Genomic DNA, 12,618 nt, shown 5'->3' with positions numbered 1-12,618 from the left:
GTTGTGCCAGGACAGGTACTGTTTTGTGAAAACTCAGCTGCAGAAGCAGAGTGATCTTGTTGGTGTGTGATCTGCCATCAGGTTACTGCCCTGAATGGCAGCTTGTCTTCCCTGCTTGTCTACCTATGCATAGTGAGGACAGAGTATAGCCTCCTCCACAAGTTGGTGGGGCATGGCAGACCTGAAGATAAAGTGGACCAGGTCTGTGAGTGTCTCCAGCTTCATAAAGATCCCATGATAGAGTTGGAAATGGTCTTAGATACCACCTAATCCAATCACCTCATTTTACAGATGGGAAAGCTGAGGCCCAGAGATGGAGAGATGACCTGAGTTAACAGCCACTCCAGGTCTAGAAGCTGGGTGTCTGGGATCTTTACTCATGATAGTGTAAATCTTGGGAATGCTACGTACGGCAAATGGGGTTCGTTATGACTTTATATTAATCAACAGATGTTAATCTGGGTCACACACCCTGAGACTAAGGGACAGTTGTGTGTGTTGATGACACATTTTGCAGATTCTCTCATGCAGCACCAGGAGTCCAGTCAAGTTATCTCAGCCACAGTTATGGTTAATGCTGGAGTCTCTGAGCTTACTCTGGTTCAGGAGGCTACCTAAATCACGAATCGTTCTTTGCTCAATTAAACTGTATTAAACTTAAAAAAAAAAGTTTATGGATAAACTTTGGCTGAGATAACTTGGAAGCGGTAGTTGACACAGAGCCGAGAGAGATATGGACTAGTCTGGATGGGGAAGCAGAGGCTCTACCTAAAACGGCTGACACTTAAGGAACAAGAGCGAGAGATTTCAAAGCCCTTAAAGTCAAGCAACAAGTTCACCATGCCAGGCAGCAAGTGCATGAAACAGAATGACAGGAACACGAAGTCCAGAAAGGAGAATGCAAGGAGAGTCTGCAGCTAGAGGAGCAGAAGCCGCCAAAGGACATGTACTTGGAAAGATCACACCACATTCACCTCCCATCCCCGCCCTTCTTGCTCATTTCCAATCAGTGTGATAATCAACAAGAACAAACTTGGGAATTATATACCTTGCTAAGTGTAAATAAGACCAGATTGTCTAAGGTACAGAAAAGAAAACAAGGAGTGATTGTCCTATTGCTTTCAATGAAATTCAGATAAAATGTTTTAGACTGGACCTTAACTATTTTTGAAGGCTTCCCTGAAAGAAATTTAAGGCTTAACTTTATATGAGATTGGCTGAACAATTAACATGGTTAGTTCCAAAACAAATAATAGGAAATTTGCCCTGAGATTAGTATATCTATTTTATAATGTTTCAAGAGAATATAGTGCAGTGGATAAGAGCATAGACTGGAGCCAGATTATCGGGATTTGAATCCTGCCTCCACCACTTACTGGTTGTATGACATTGGCAAGTTTCACTTAACTTCTCTGTGACTAAATTTGCCCATTCGTAAAATGGGGATGATAATAGTACCTATGTAAGAGGGTCATTGTGGGAAATAAAGCAGTAAATATTTGTAACATTTAGAAGAGTGGCTGGCACACGGTAAGCACTATATATTATTATTAATTCAACTACATGCTAAAAATGTGGCTGGCCCAAGCAGCAGATTCCTACAAATAGAATTTATCAAGTTTACTAATTCACAGGGGATATGTGGAAAAGAGATAAGAGCTCAGGATGTTGGCCAAGAGCCCAGCTGCAAGGACCATGAGCCTGAGAATGTCTAGGGCAGCAGAGGGCAAAACTCAAAGTCCTAGGGACTCAGAGGAATTGGCCTCTAGCAGCTCGACAGCAAAGTGGAGACAGCTGTGGATTCAATACGTGTCAGGAGGGTTTATGAACAAATGATTGAGACCTAGGGAGAACAAATCTCTGCTCTATTGATCCTCTAATGAAACAAATACCCAATAGGTCTAAGTCACCTGCCAGTCTTGAGTTGGGGAGGGTCTTCCCTACATCCTCCCTGCCATAAAAGGGCCCAGTTAGCTCAGTGGATGATTAGACCTTTTCTGGCTAGAGTCAATAAATTTTCCAACACAACAAATAAGCGTTTGCCTTATGAGCACTAATTCATCAGGCAGGCCACCCTTGGTTCACATCTCTGAGCCATGAAAAGAGGCTACCTATATCCATCAGACAGCTCCAGCCAGAATGCAGATTAGCTTCGTATTTGCAAGTTAATTCTGAATAAATGCCAAGGACATGGATCTGAAAGACCCTATCTCATCAGCCACTTACAGAAAGGACTCAGCAGCTCAGGAGATGAGGCTGTTTGTGCTGAGACATAGCTTGGGCGGGTATAGCAATGTCCAAGTTCCCAGAGGTAGCAGAATCAAAATATACACCATCTACCCAAGTCTTGACCAAAAATACGTTGTGGTCAATTCCCCCATAACCACCCCAAGATGAACTCAGGCTAAAGCATCTAGAGTTGGGATGAGTGTCAGAAAACTATTACCTAACCAGTGTGTGGACAGACCAGATGCTGTATGTCCACAATGACCCAGCACCTCACATCCCCACCCAAAAGAAACCCCGGATCTCTCAGTTGTCACTCTCCATACATAAACAGTTAGTGACTAGGAGAGGAGACGCTATATTTTCAGGTCCACAGATCTCATCACAGAGCTCCAAAGCTAATCTCCTCCCATCAGGATGGGCTCCCTAAACCCTGTGCCTCAGTTCACTGCAGGAGAACACAAGAAAGCAAACAGGGTCGTATCAGCCTAAGGAGTCAAGGACAGCTCTAGGATGATCTGTGAAGAGAGAAGGGGCACACTGGTCCAAAAGATTCTCTTTGGCTCCATATCTCCTCTCCTACTGGCACAGCCTGGGCAGGGCCTGCAGGTACAATATCTCAATTTTTTCTTAGTTATTTTACGCAAAAATTTATCAATCAGGGCTTCATTTGGGTTAATAATCTTCCCTTATAAAATGAAAATATCCCAGGTGAGTGTGAGTGAAGGTGGCTAAAGAACATGAAGCCCTTTTTCGTTATAGAGATAATATGTAAAATATTTTAGAATGAAAACATTTCTTAGGTGAAAACTTAAGTTGTTGTTTTATATGTTCATAGTGATTCTTAAAGTTTCCATGTTCATGACTTCAAGTTGTTTTTCTATGTTATTTTATTTACTGAGATATAATTTACACACCTGTGCTTTGGGAGGCCAAGGCAAGAGGATCACCTGAGGCCAGGAGTTCAAGACTAGCCTGGGCAACATAGTGAGACCCCATCTCTAAGTCAAATTTAAAATAAACAATTTATATATCATAAAATTCACCTTTATAAAGTGTACAGTTCAGCAGTTTTTAGTATATTTATAATGTATACTAATCATTACCACTTTCTGATTTTATGTTTTCATAATCCCAAAAGAAACCCCGGACCTCTTAGCCATCACTCTCCATACCCCACCCCTACCCCCTGGGAACCACTAACCTACTTTCTGTCTTTATGGATGCGCCACTTCTGGCAATGGAATCATACAATATATGGCCTTCTCTGACTGATTTCTTTCACTTTGCATAATGCTTCCATAAAAATTGAATCACACAATATGCAGCTTTTTGTGGCAGATTTCTTTCCCTTAGTTTAATGTTTTCAAGGTTCCTCCATGCTATGGCATGCATCAGTACTTCACTTCTCTTTATGGCTGAATAATAGTCCATTGTATAGATACACCACATATTGTTCAGCCATTCGGCAGGTAATGGACATTTGGGTTATTTCTACTTTTCAGCCACTATGTAATACTGCTAGGAACATTCTTTTTTTTGCATGGATTTCCAAAGATGTATTTTTGAAGAGGTGTGAAAGAATTCATAGTGAAAAGTCTTCCTCCCCTACCTATCCCCAGACACCTACTTCCCCCTCTCCATTGATAACCCATGATACCAGTGTCTTCTTTATGCTTCTGGAGATTCTGGGCTTAGAAAAGATAAGCAGCTATATATATTTTTCTTTTTCCTTTTTTTGTTTAAAAAAAAAAAGATAAATAGTGGTATACTAAACATCCTCTTCTGCACCTTGCTTTTTCTATTTATTCTACTCCTAGTTCTATTTATTCATATTTAGAGAATTTTCCTTGTCAGTAAAGAGCTTCTACTTTTTGAACATGCACATAGTATCCAACTGTGTAGCTATACCACAATTAATCAGTCTCTTATTGACAAATAATTGTTTCCAGTCTTTTTTTTTTTTGTTATCACAAACAATGCTGTAAGAAATATATACTTTGTTGTTGTTTGAGACGGAGTCTCTCTGTCGCCCAGGCTGGAGTGCAGTAACACGATCTCAGCTCACTGCAACCTCTACCTCGTGGACTCAAGCGATTCTCCTGCCTCGGCCTCCTGAGTAGTTAGGACTACAGGTGCGTACCACCATGCCCAGCTAATTTTTGCACTTTTAATAGAGATAGGGTTTCATCATGTTGGCCACGCTGGTCTTGAACTCCTGACCTCAAGCAATCCACCCACCTCAGCCTCCCAAAATACTGGGATTACAGGTGTGAACCACTGTGCCCAGCCTTGAAATATATACATTTTTATAAGATAGGTAAAAACAGTAGTAAGTTAGTTTAATCAGATTGGTTTCTTCTAACCCCAAAAAGAGATCAGCCACACTAAAGGAATGGAAGTTTTGACAAAGAAAGGGAGAGAGTAAAAGAAAGAGATGAAAAGATCTGGAGTGGGTCAGGCAGCACCCACCAAAGTTTACTGAAATGGCACATTGTTTTTGTTCATGCAGAGAGGATGCCATCTGGAAATCCCATGCCAACTATGGGAAGGTTACCCTCAGCTAATCAGCCACCCAGAGAGGAAGTGCCTTTTGATTCCAAATCCACGCTCTTTGTACCAAAATCCACAATGCCTTGCCAATGAACTAAAAAACAGTAAACTCAGCAAAACGCTGATACTGACAATGCACACAGCAGTTTCATGCAGCACCACACCATGATGGATTAGTGGCAATGGAAATTCTACTTCTTGAAATTAAAGAGGCACCTTAATGTTCATCAAGTCTTCAGACTAAAAGGTTATAAAGCACATATAGTATTTGAGTTTCAAATGTTCATGCTGTCTTCCTTATCTATTTTAAAAAATGAAAGGTGGCTTCTCAGCTGGGGATTATAATGGAGCAAGCTGAGCTGGGCACAAGCCCTTCTGGACGATTAGACTGGCAACATGTCACTGATGCATACCACCAGGGAAGTGCACAGCTCTGAGTCATAGGTCTGACCTTAAAACTGCATGCTGGGAAAACAAAACACCATCCACGTTCGTTATATAAATCTGTCAGGGATTTTTCAACTCTGTCTGCATCAGAGTTTTAAATTAACACTGTCATTGTTTCTTCCTTAAAGTAGAAGGGTAGCTTGATGTCTGTAGCTTCAAAGGTCAGTCTTTTCTGAAATGGGCACTTGTTTTCTTAAAGGTCACATAACTAATTGAAGCCAGGTGACCCATGTTCTATGACTATTTATCACTGATTTCCTAACTTAGATTGCATCTCCCTGTCTTTAAAGATAAACAAGAAAAAGAAATGTCACCAGCACCTCCACTACAGTATCAGTGAACATTTTTAAAAATTAACTCTGGACTTCAGAAAAGGGGTTGATGTTTATAAAGCAGCTTAAAATAAACCATTTTAAAATTAAGTATATTAGCAGCTATTTTTGTTAGATGTTCTAACAGGGATCCCCAGTCATGTCATGGCAATTCAGCGTGGCAAACCAGGAGTATTGTAAGAATTGCAAGACCTAATTAATCTTAATTCCCTTCAAACTGTCTACTTATTTAATGTCATAAGTAAATGCTAAAGCCTATATAAATTATCATACTGGAACATGAAATGTAAGGAGAAGAGATTAATTCAGGAATTGTGAAACAGAATACTTATTTTAAAACACTTTTAGCAAATTCAAAAATCAATTAAAAATTAACTTCATAAAAATTAACTTCATAAAACTAAATTAATGGTGTTTTCATATTGTTAAATTTTATACTGTTAAATTTTTTAATTGATTTTAAGTTTTCATTTAATGAAAATAACAGTAAATTTTGTTGACTTAATTGTGTTGTAACCGAAGGAAAGCACACTAGACTTAGAATCAAAAATCTCAAATGCAATCTCTGACTCTGCTGAATTGCTTACTAGTCAATTTTTCTTCCTCATCTATGAAATGGGAATATTAATATCTGTCTTGCTTTCCCTATTGAAATGTTTTAGAAATGAAATTAAATAATATATGTCCAAGTACTACACAAACTTTAATATAGCATAATATAGTCATAAAAGAAATATATCATAATATAGTCATAAAAGAAGTAAATCAGGCTTTGTACCCAAGTAGGTAATGCTTTTAATTTTCCAAGTAGACTTGATTTTTCATATGACTTACACAGTTTTCACAATAAACACACACAACTTTATCATATACTATAAAATCTAGTGGCAGGTCATTGTGAAAAGACAGATAAGCCCCATGATAAGGATTCCCTCTCTTTCATGTCATCCTAAACTTTCAAGGATAATATGGGTATTTTAGTTTTACTTAAAGTCTAGCTATTTAATCCTCTTGCATTTAGTTAATATTTAATTCTTTGAAAAAGCACAAGTAGCTGGGAACAAATATATAATAAGCAAGCTCCATAAAATCTTGCTTCTTCGCTTTGATCTAAAAATCAAAAGCATACTCCTCTACATATTTATACTGGGTATTTTTAGTTGCTTTAAGTAACTGACATGGTTTATCCTCCATCTTTTACAAAGAAAATAACTTGGAAAGCCCTCAACAAAAGAAAAAAATAAGCCACAGTTAGTTATTAAACTTTATTTGGGAAGAATCAAAATAAGGAACCTTTTTTATTTCTGTTGCTTAAAGGGCTGAAGATTTAGTAACAACTTGAAGAAGTGAGTTAATCCCTTTGTAACACAGCCAGGATAGGGTTTATTTTCCTACTGTTATGGTGGTAACTTAGAACACACAGGAAAACAATATCAAATATCAATTCCCTCCAGAGTTGTAACTTTCTAAATGTAGTAATTAGTAATTTGTTAAGATTATCATTCAGCATACGAATACTCTCTACATAATTTGAACTTCCATGCCACCTTCTACATCAAATGCTCAAATGCTACCAAATATAAACCAGGTACCGGTTTCATGAAATACGAATACAGGTGTTATAGATGAATACACTGAGACATTTAAAAGATTAAGTGTCTTGCTTTAAGGGGGTGGGGGGAGGCAAGGTCAAACTAAGAATAGAAGCTCAAGTACTATCACCTGTCCTAAGCATAAATCTAAAACACTTTCCACTTTCGTACTAACCATAAGTGTATCGTCCCATCAATTTTTTATGTATTTTAAACATACGTTTTGCAGGAAGAAAGTCTTCCAAACTGATTTGTGGAAATATCATTTAATTAAGGGTGGTTCTGCATGTATGAACTACAGAATATAAAGTATTCATACACGAAACAACTTTTTATCAAATAAAATTAAATCTAACTTGAAGGCTTAATGTTAACATCTAAATGCTAAAAAATAATTCATAAACGAGCTATAATGGAAACTAGATATAGTTTTAAATTTAACTATTCACTATATACAGTAAATCAGTTTTATTATGGGTGATTATGAAACAATCTCAGGACATGTCAGTTACTTTCCAAGATCAAAGAGCAACTCAGTGGTAGAGGAATCAAAAATACTGCAACCTAATAGTCTCTTCCAAGTCTAAAGTGTATATTATTCCACTGTGCCAAGGAGTTTTAATGGGTTTTAAAGGGTCATGTGTCTGTCTGAAGGGACTGGTAAATTTCTTACAACTATCCATATGTAATTTCTTTTTAATTCACGTTCTACACTGACATGACATGTTTAAATATATCTAATCACTAGGTTTCCCACCCATATCCCCCAACTAATCCCTCCCTGCCCCAAAGGTTTTCTGTCCCTCTTTGTTCTTTTTTTTTTTTTTTTTTTTTTTTTTTGAGACAGTGTCTTGCTCTGTTGCCCAGGCTGGAGTGTAGTGACAAAATCTCAGCTCACTGCAACCTCCACCTCCCAGGCTCAAGCAATTCTCCTGCCTCAGCCTCCCAAGTAGCTGGGACTACAGGCACCCGCCACCATGCCTGGCTAATTTTTGTATTTTTAGTAGAGATGGGGTTTCACCATGTTGGCCAGGCTGCTCTCAAACTTCTGACCTCAGGTGATCCACCCGCCTCAGCCTTCCAAAGTGCTGCGATTACAAGCATGAGCCACCACGCCTGGTCTCTTTGTTCTTATACACTAAATTTTTGTGGACTGTCTGGAGTTTAAGAACACAGCAGAAATCTGTTTCTTCCCAAGCAACAGCAGCTGGAACTGAAGTGGAAAGTACAGGATTAGCCCCTATAGGGAAGTGAGTAAAACTGCTTGGAAATGGTTTTAAGGGATCTCCTGCCAGCTAACTCAAGAGTGCTAGTGAAGACTTCCAGAGGGAAACATACCCGCCAACCCCCTGGGCCAAGAGAGAGTGTTTGGACACAATTCTGGGGATTGAGAATAAAGGGAACAACAACACAGCTTTGCAAGGATGTGGAGAGTGCTTTCCACATAAATAGGGGCAAGAGCCGTACACGAGAACCTTTCATCTCCATCCCATTCTCTCTGACCAAATTGTAACAAGAGTGTTTTCTTTAAAAAAAATAATAATTCGCACTTAACACCTTGACACCACGGTTTGGAATCAGATCCTGCATAGATCAACTTAGTCCTCAGTTAACTGTTCCTCTGCCTTCCAAATGCAATCGATTATGTGGGAGTGACAAATACTCTATGTCTATAACACTTTTCAAGATGATCTTGCCTCTCTATAAGAACTGGAAGTTACGTGGCTCCTGCCTGAAATGAAAATAAAATTTACAAGTGTATCACCTCCTTATTAGGGGTCAGCAATGTCTGAGTCACAAAAAAGTTCCAATTTAAAATTTAGCTAGTATTTTTTTTCCAACTCCATGCCAGGATTCCAGAATACCTGTTACTTTTAAAATAAGGCTCCTAAATATTTTTCCCAGCAAAACTGGGGCATTTATTTTACATGTTCTTTCACAGCATTCTATACCAATTTAGGCACATTTCTGTACTATTCAAAAAGCTAGACTTCAAGTATATAAAATATTACAAAGTTAACTGGTGAAATCTGCTACATTCACTTTGAAATGCATCCAAAAATAAGATGAACGGATAGATGGGGGGACGGATAGATACGTGATAAAACAGGTAGAGTAAAATGCTATTAATGGCAGCCTTGTGATGATAGAGATAAAGGTGGCCATTATAAAGTCGTTTCAACTTTGAAGATCTTAATAAATGTTAGAGGAAAATAAAATATACATCAGCAAAACCTTTAAAAATTGTCTGCAGCGGTTGGGCGTAGTGGCTCACACCTGTAATCCCAGCACTTTGGGAGGCCGAGGTGGGCCGATCACCAGGTCGACAGATCAAGGCCATCCTGGCCAACATGGTGAAACCCTGTCTCTACTAAAAATACAAAAATTAGCCAAGTGTGGCAGTGCGTGCCTGTAGTCCCAGCTACTCGGGAGGCTGAGGCAGGAGAATTGCTTCAATCTGGGAGGCAGAAGTTGCAGTGAGCTGAGATCACGCCACTGCACCCCAGTCCTGGGCAGCAGATCGAGACTCTGTCTCAAAAAAGAAAAATTGACTTCAGCTACACACAAGGAGGTATTGGCTTCCAAAACGTTTTTCAAACTATGGGCACAGAATGTGTTACAATCTGGAATGAAAAACGCCAAAGTTGAGTGCCACAAACTCCAAATGGAAGAAATCTGCCAAACACATTTTAAAGGTTTTTAGGCATAATCAAAGAAGCCCTGAACATCATATCTCATCATGAAATCCAATACTGCACACATGCGTTTTCAGACTATGTTGAGGAGTTTGGGCCAGAATAGAGACCTTTTTGAAGGTTTCCTAATCCACTCACATAGGCCCATCTGAAGGATGACACTGTAGCCAGCCACCAGCACCCTAACCATCTCTACCCTTGTATGGTCGTTTCAAGTTTAAAGCAGATACTCGTCAGATTCCTAAAGGTACTAGGAAAAAAAAAAATCTAAATATAACAGATGGATAAGTGCTCATGGTAACTGGAAACCAAAACGTAACTTCAGCTTTTGCAGGCCAATGCCTTAACACCCATGGCTTTAGTGTAATGGTCCTGCTGTGGACCTTTTGTCTTTATTCCCACATAGAAATACTACCCCGACTTTGATGGATGACAGATAAGTGTTAGTCAAAACTTTATTTTAGGCTGACATTAATAACCTTTATTTATTTTAAAGTCAATCAGGGCTGGGCGCGGTGGCTCACGCCTGTAATCTCAACACTTTGGGAGGCTGAGGCAGGTGGATCACCAGAGATCAGGAGTTCAAGAGCAGCCTGGCCAACATGATGAAACCCTGTCTCTACTAAAAATACAAAAAATTAGCCAGGCGTAGTGGTGGACGCCTGTAATCCCAGCTACTCAGGAGCCTGAGGGAGGAGAAACGCTTCAACCTGGGAAGCAGAGGTTGCAGTGAGCCGAGATGGTGCCATCGCACTCCATCCTAGGCAACAGAGTGAGACTTCATCTCCGAATGAATGAATGAATGAATGAGAACAAAATAAAGAAAGAAAGAAAATCCATCAGTATGTGTTCCCCAGGATGCTAAATTTTTCTATAAAACACAGTCAAGTGTGTCTATTGGGTTTTCTTATTAGTTTTTTAAAAAATAGTTCAATATACTTGCAAAAAAATAATTCAAATGTTGGTGAAATCTGAGACATTTCTATGAATTCTAATGTTCCATGGAATATAACATGAAAACAACTAGACTGGAATGGCTCTATCTGCACTCTTATTGTTTATTCAATCCATGACCCTTAGGTGTCATAAACCGCCACCAAACCCTCTCTAGACTTCATATATGAAAGTGGCATCACGCTGGTAACTTCCTGATCTGAATCTCTTCCCCCTTCCTTATACCCAACTCTATCTTCCCCTTATAGCAGCTAACTCTAACATTTTGCCCTACTATTCTCAACCCCAATTCTCTGGTTTCATTCATATCCACAAGCCCCTCAACTGCGTTTCCTAGGCTGGCTTTCCAAGTTTCAACAATACAAATAATGCGACTCTATAATGAAGGGGGGAAGGGGCACTGATATGTGTCTGCATACTTCCTGGTAGTTACAATGAAAAACTCCCAGTGTCTGAAAACTGAGCATATTGCACATTTGACTTATCTCTCCTTAGCTACCATCAAAATAAATGTCAGGATCTCAACAAATCTGAAAGCAGCTCTAAGAAAATCAAAACTGAAACCACATAATGATAAAGCTGAAGTATTTCAGGGTAAAGCCTACAGATGCCTTCAGCGTACTTCGAAATGCATCCAAAACATCAAGATGGACTAACGGTGGATAGATATTTGATAAAGCAAATATAGTAAAATGTTTAATTGTTGACTGTAGGTGGTAGGAATAGGAGTGTTCATTGTATAATTTCAACTTTTCTGCTTGAAAAACTTGCTGATAACATGTCAGGAAAAAATAATGCCATGCTACAACCAAAGAAAAGGGATAGTTCTATTCAAGGATATCCTCCAACAACTCAGGAATATGGATATTAGAGGAACAGGGATCCTGAGACAGTCCTGTGTAATATCACGGTAATGCTATGGTTTGTACTTTACACAATGCCTTTCATTCAATTAATTGTATCTCTAGCAAATGCCTACTACGTCTCTGGCACTAAATAACAAATGATATGAAGGACATAAGAGGAAACATCAGGCTTCTCACTCTTCAGAAGCTTCCAGTTTCCTGGAGAAATCGGGGTATAATTTAAGACAGTAACTCTGAGCAAATCCTCTACTTTTTGTGCCTTAGATTGCCCCAGTAAGGAAAATGGAAAACACCCATGAGAAGACCAAGAGTCAGATCAAGATCCTGTGTAAAGTCTACAAGGACTGACTATTCAAAGGGCAGAGCTGGGAACATCAGAGATAGGCTAAAAATACTGGAGCACGTTGTACTATTTTCCAGTTCAAACCTGTTCCATGAGCCAATGCAAAAGGTGGAACTCACCCTCTCCAACTAGTTTGCATTTGAACCACTGTAGGAAACAAAAGACACTCCAGATTATAAATCCTCTTGCTTGTGCACGCTGACAATTATGTACACAAGCTCTCACCACCACCCATAGAGAAAGCTCTACTGGTTCTGGGGAAGAAGCACACAGAGTACCTTAAGTAAATTATGAATTTGTAGCCCTAATTAATATGTATAGAAATGGTCCTATCAGCTTGGCACAGTGGCTCATGCCTGTAATCCCAGAACTTTGGGAGGCTGAGGTTGGTGGGTAACTTGAGGTCAGGAGTTCGAGACCGGCCTGGCCAACATGGTGAAATCCCGTCTCTACTAAAAATACCAAAAAATTATCCAGGCGTGGTGGTGTATGCCTATACTCTCAGCTACTAGGGAGGCTGAGGCATGAGAATCATTTGAACCCAGGAGTCAGAGGTTGCAGTGAGCCAAGATTGCATCATTGTACTTCAGCCTGGGCAACAGAGTGAGA

General features: G+C 39.3%; 1 protein-coding gene across 10 annotated transcripts in view; it reads right to left on the bottom strand.

Annotated features, from left to right (window-relative positions):
- Nucleotides 1-12,618, bottom strand: part of FHL1 (four and a half LIM domains 1) — a 63,833-nt gene that overhangs the window by 20,168 nt on the left and 31,047 nt on the right. The window lies entirely within an intron of this gene.

The sequence above is a fragment of the Sapajus apella genome, unplaced genomic scaffold (assembly GCF_009761245.1).
Source record: "Sapajus apella isolate SASKATOON/1434 unplaced genomic scaffold, GSC_monkey_1.0 scaffold141, whole genome shotgun sequence".
NCBI lineage: Eukaryota > Metazoa > Chordata > Mammalia > Primates > Cebidae > Sapajus > Sapajus apella.
Note: the sequence above shows the minus strand (reverse complement) of the source record. Positions and strands in the feature narration are given on the sequence as shown.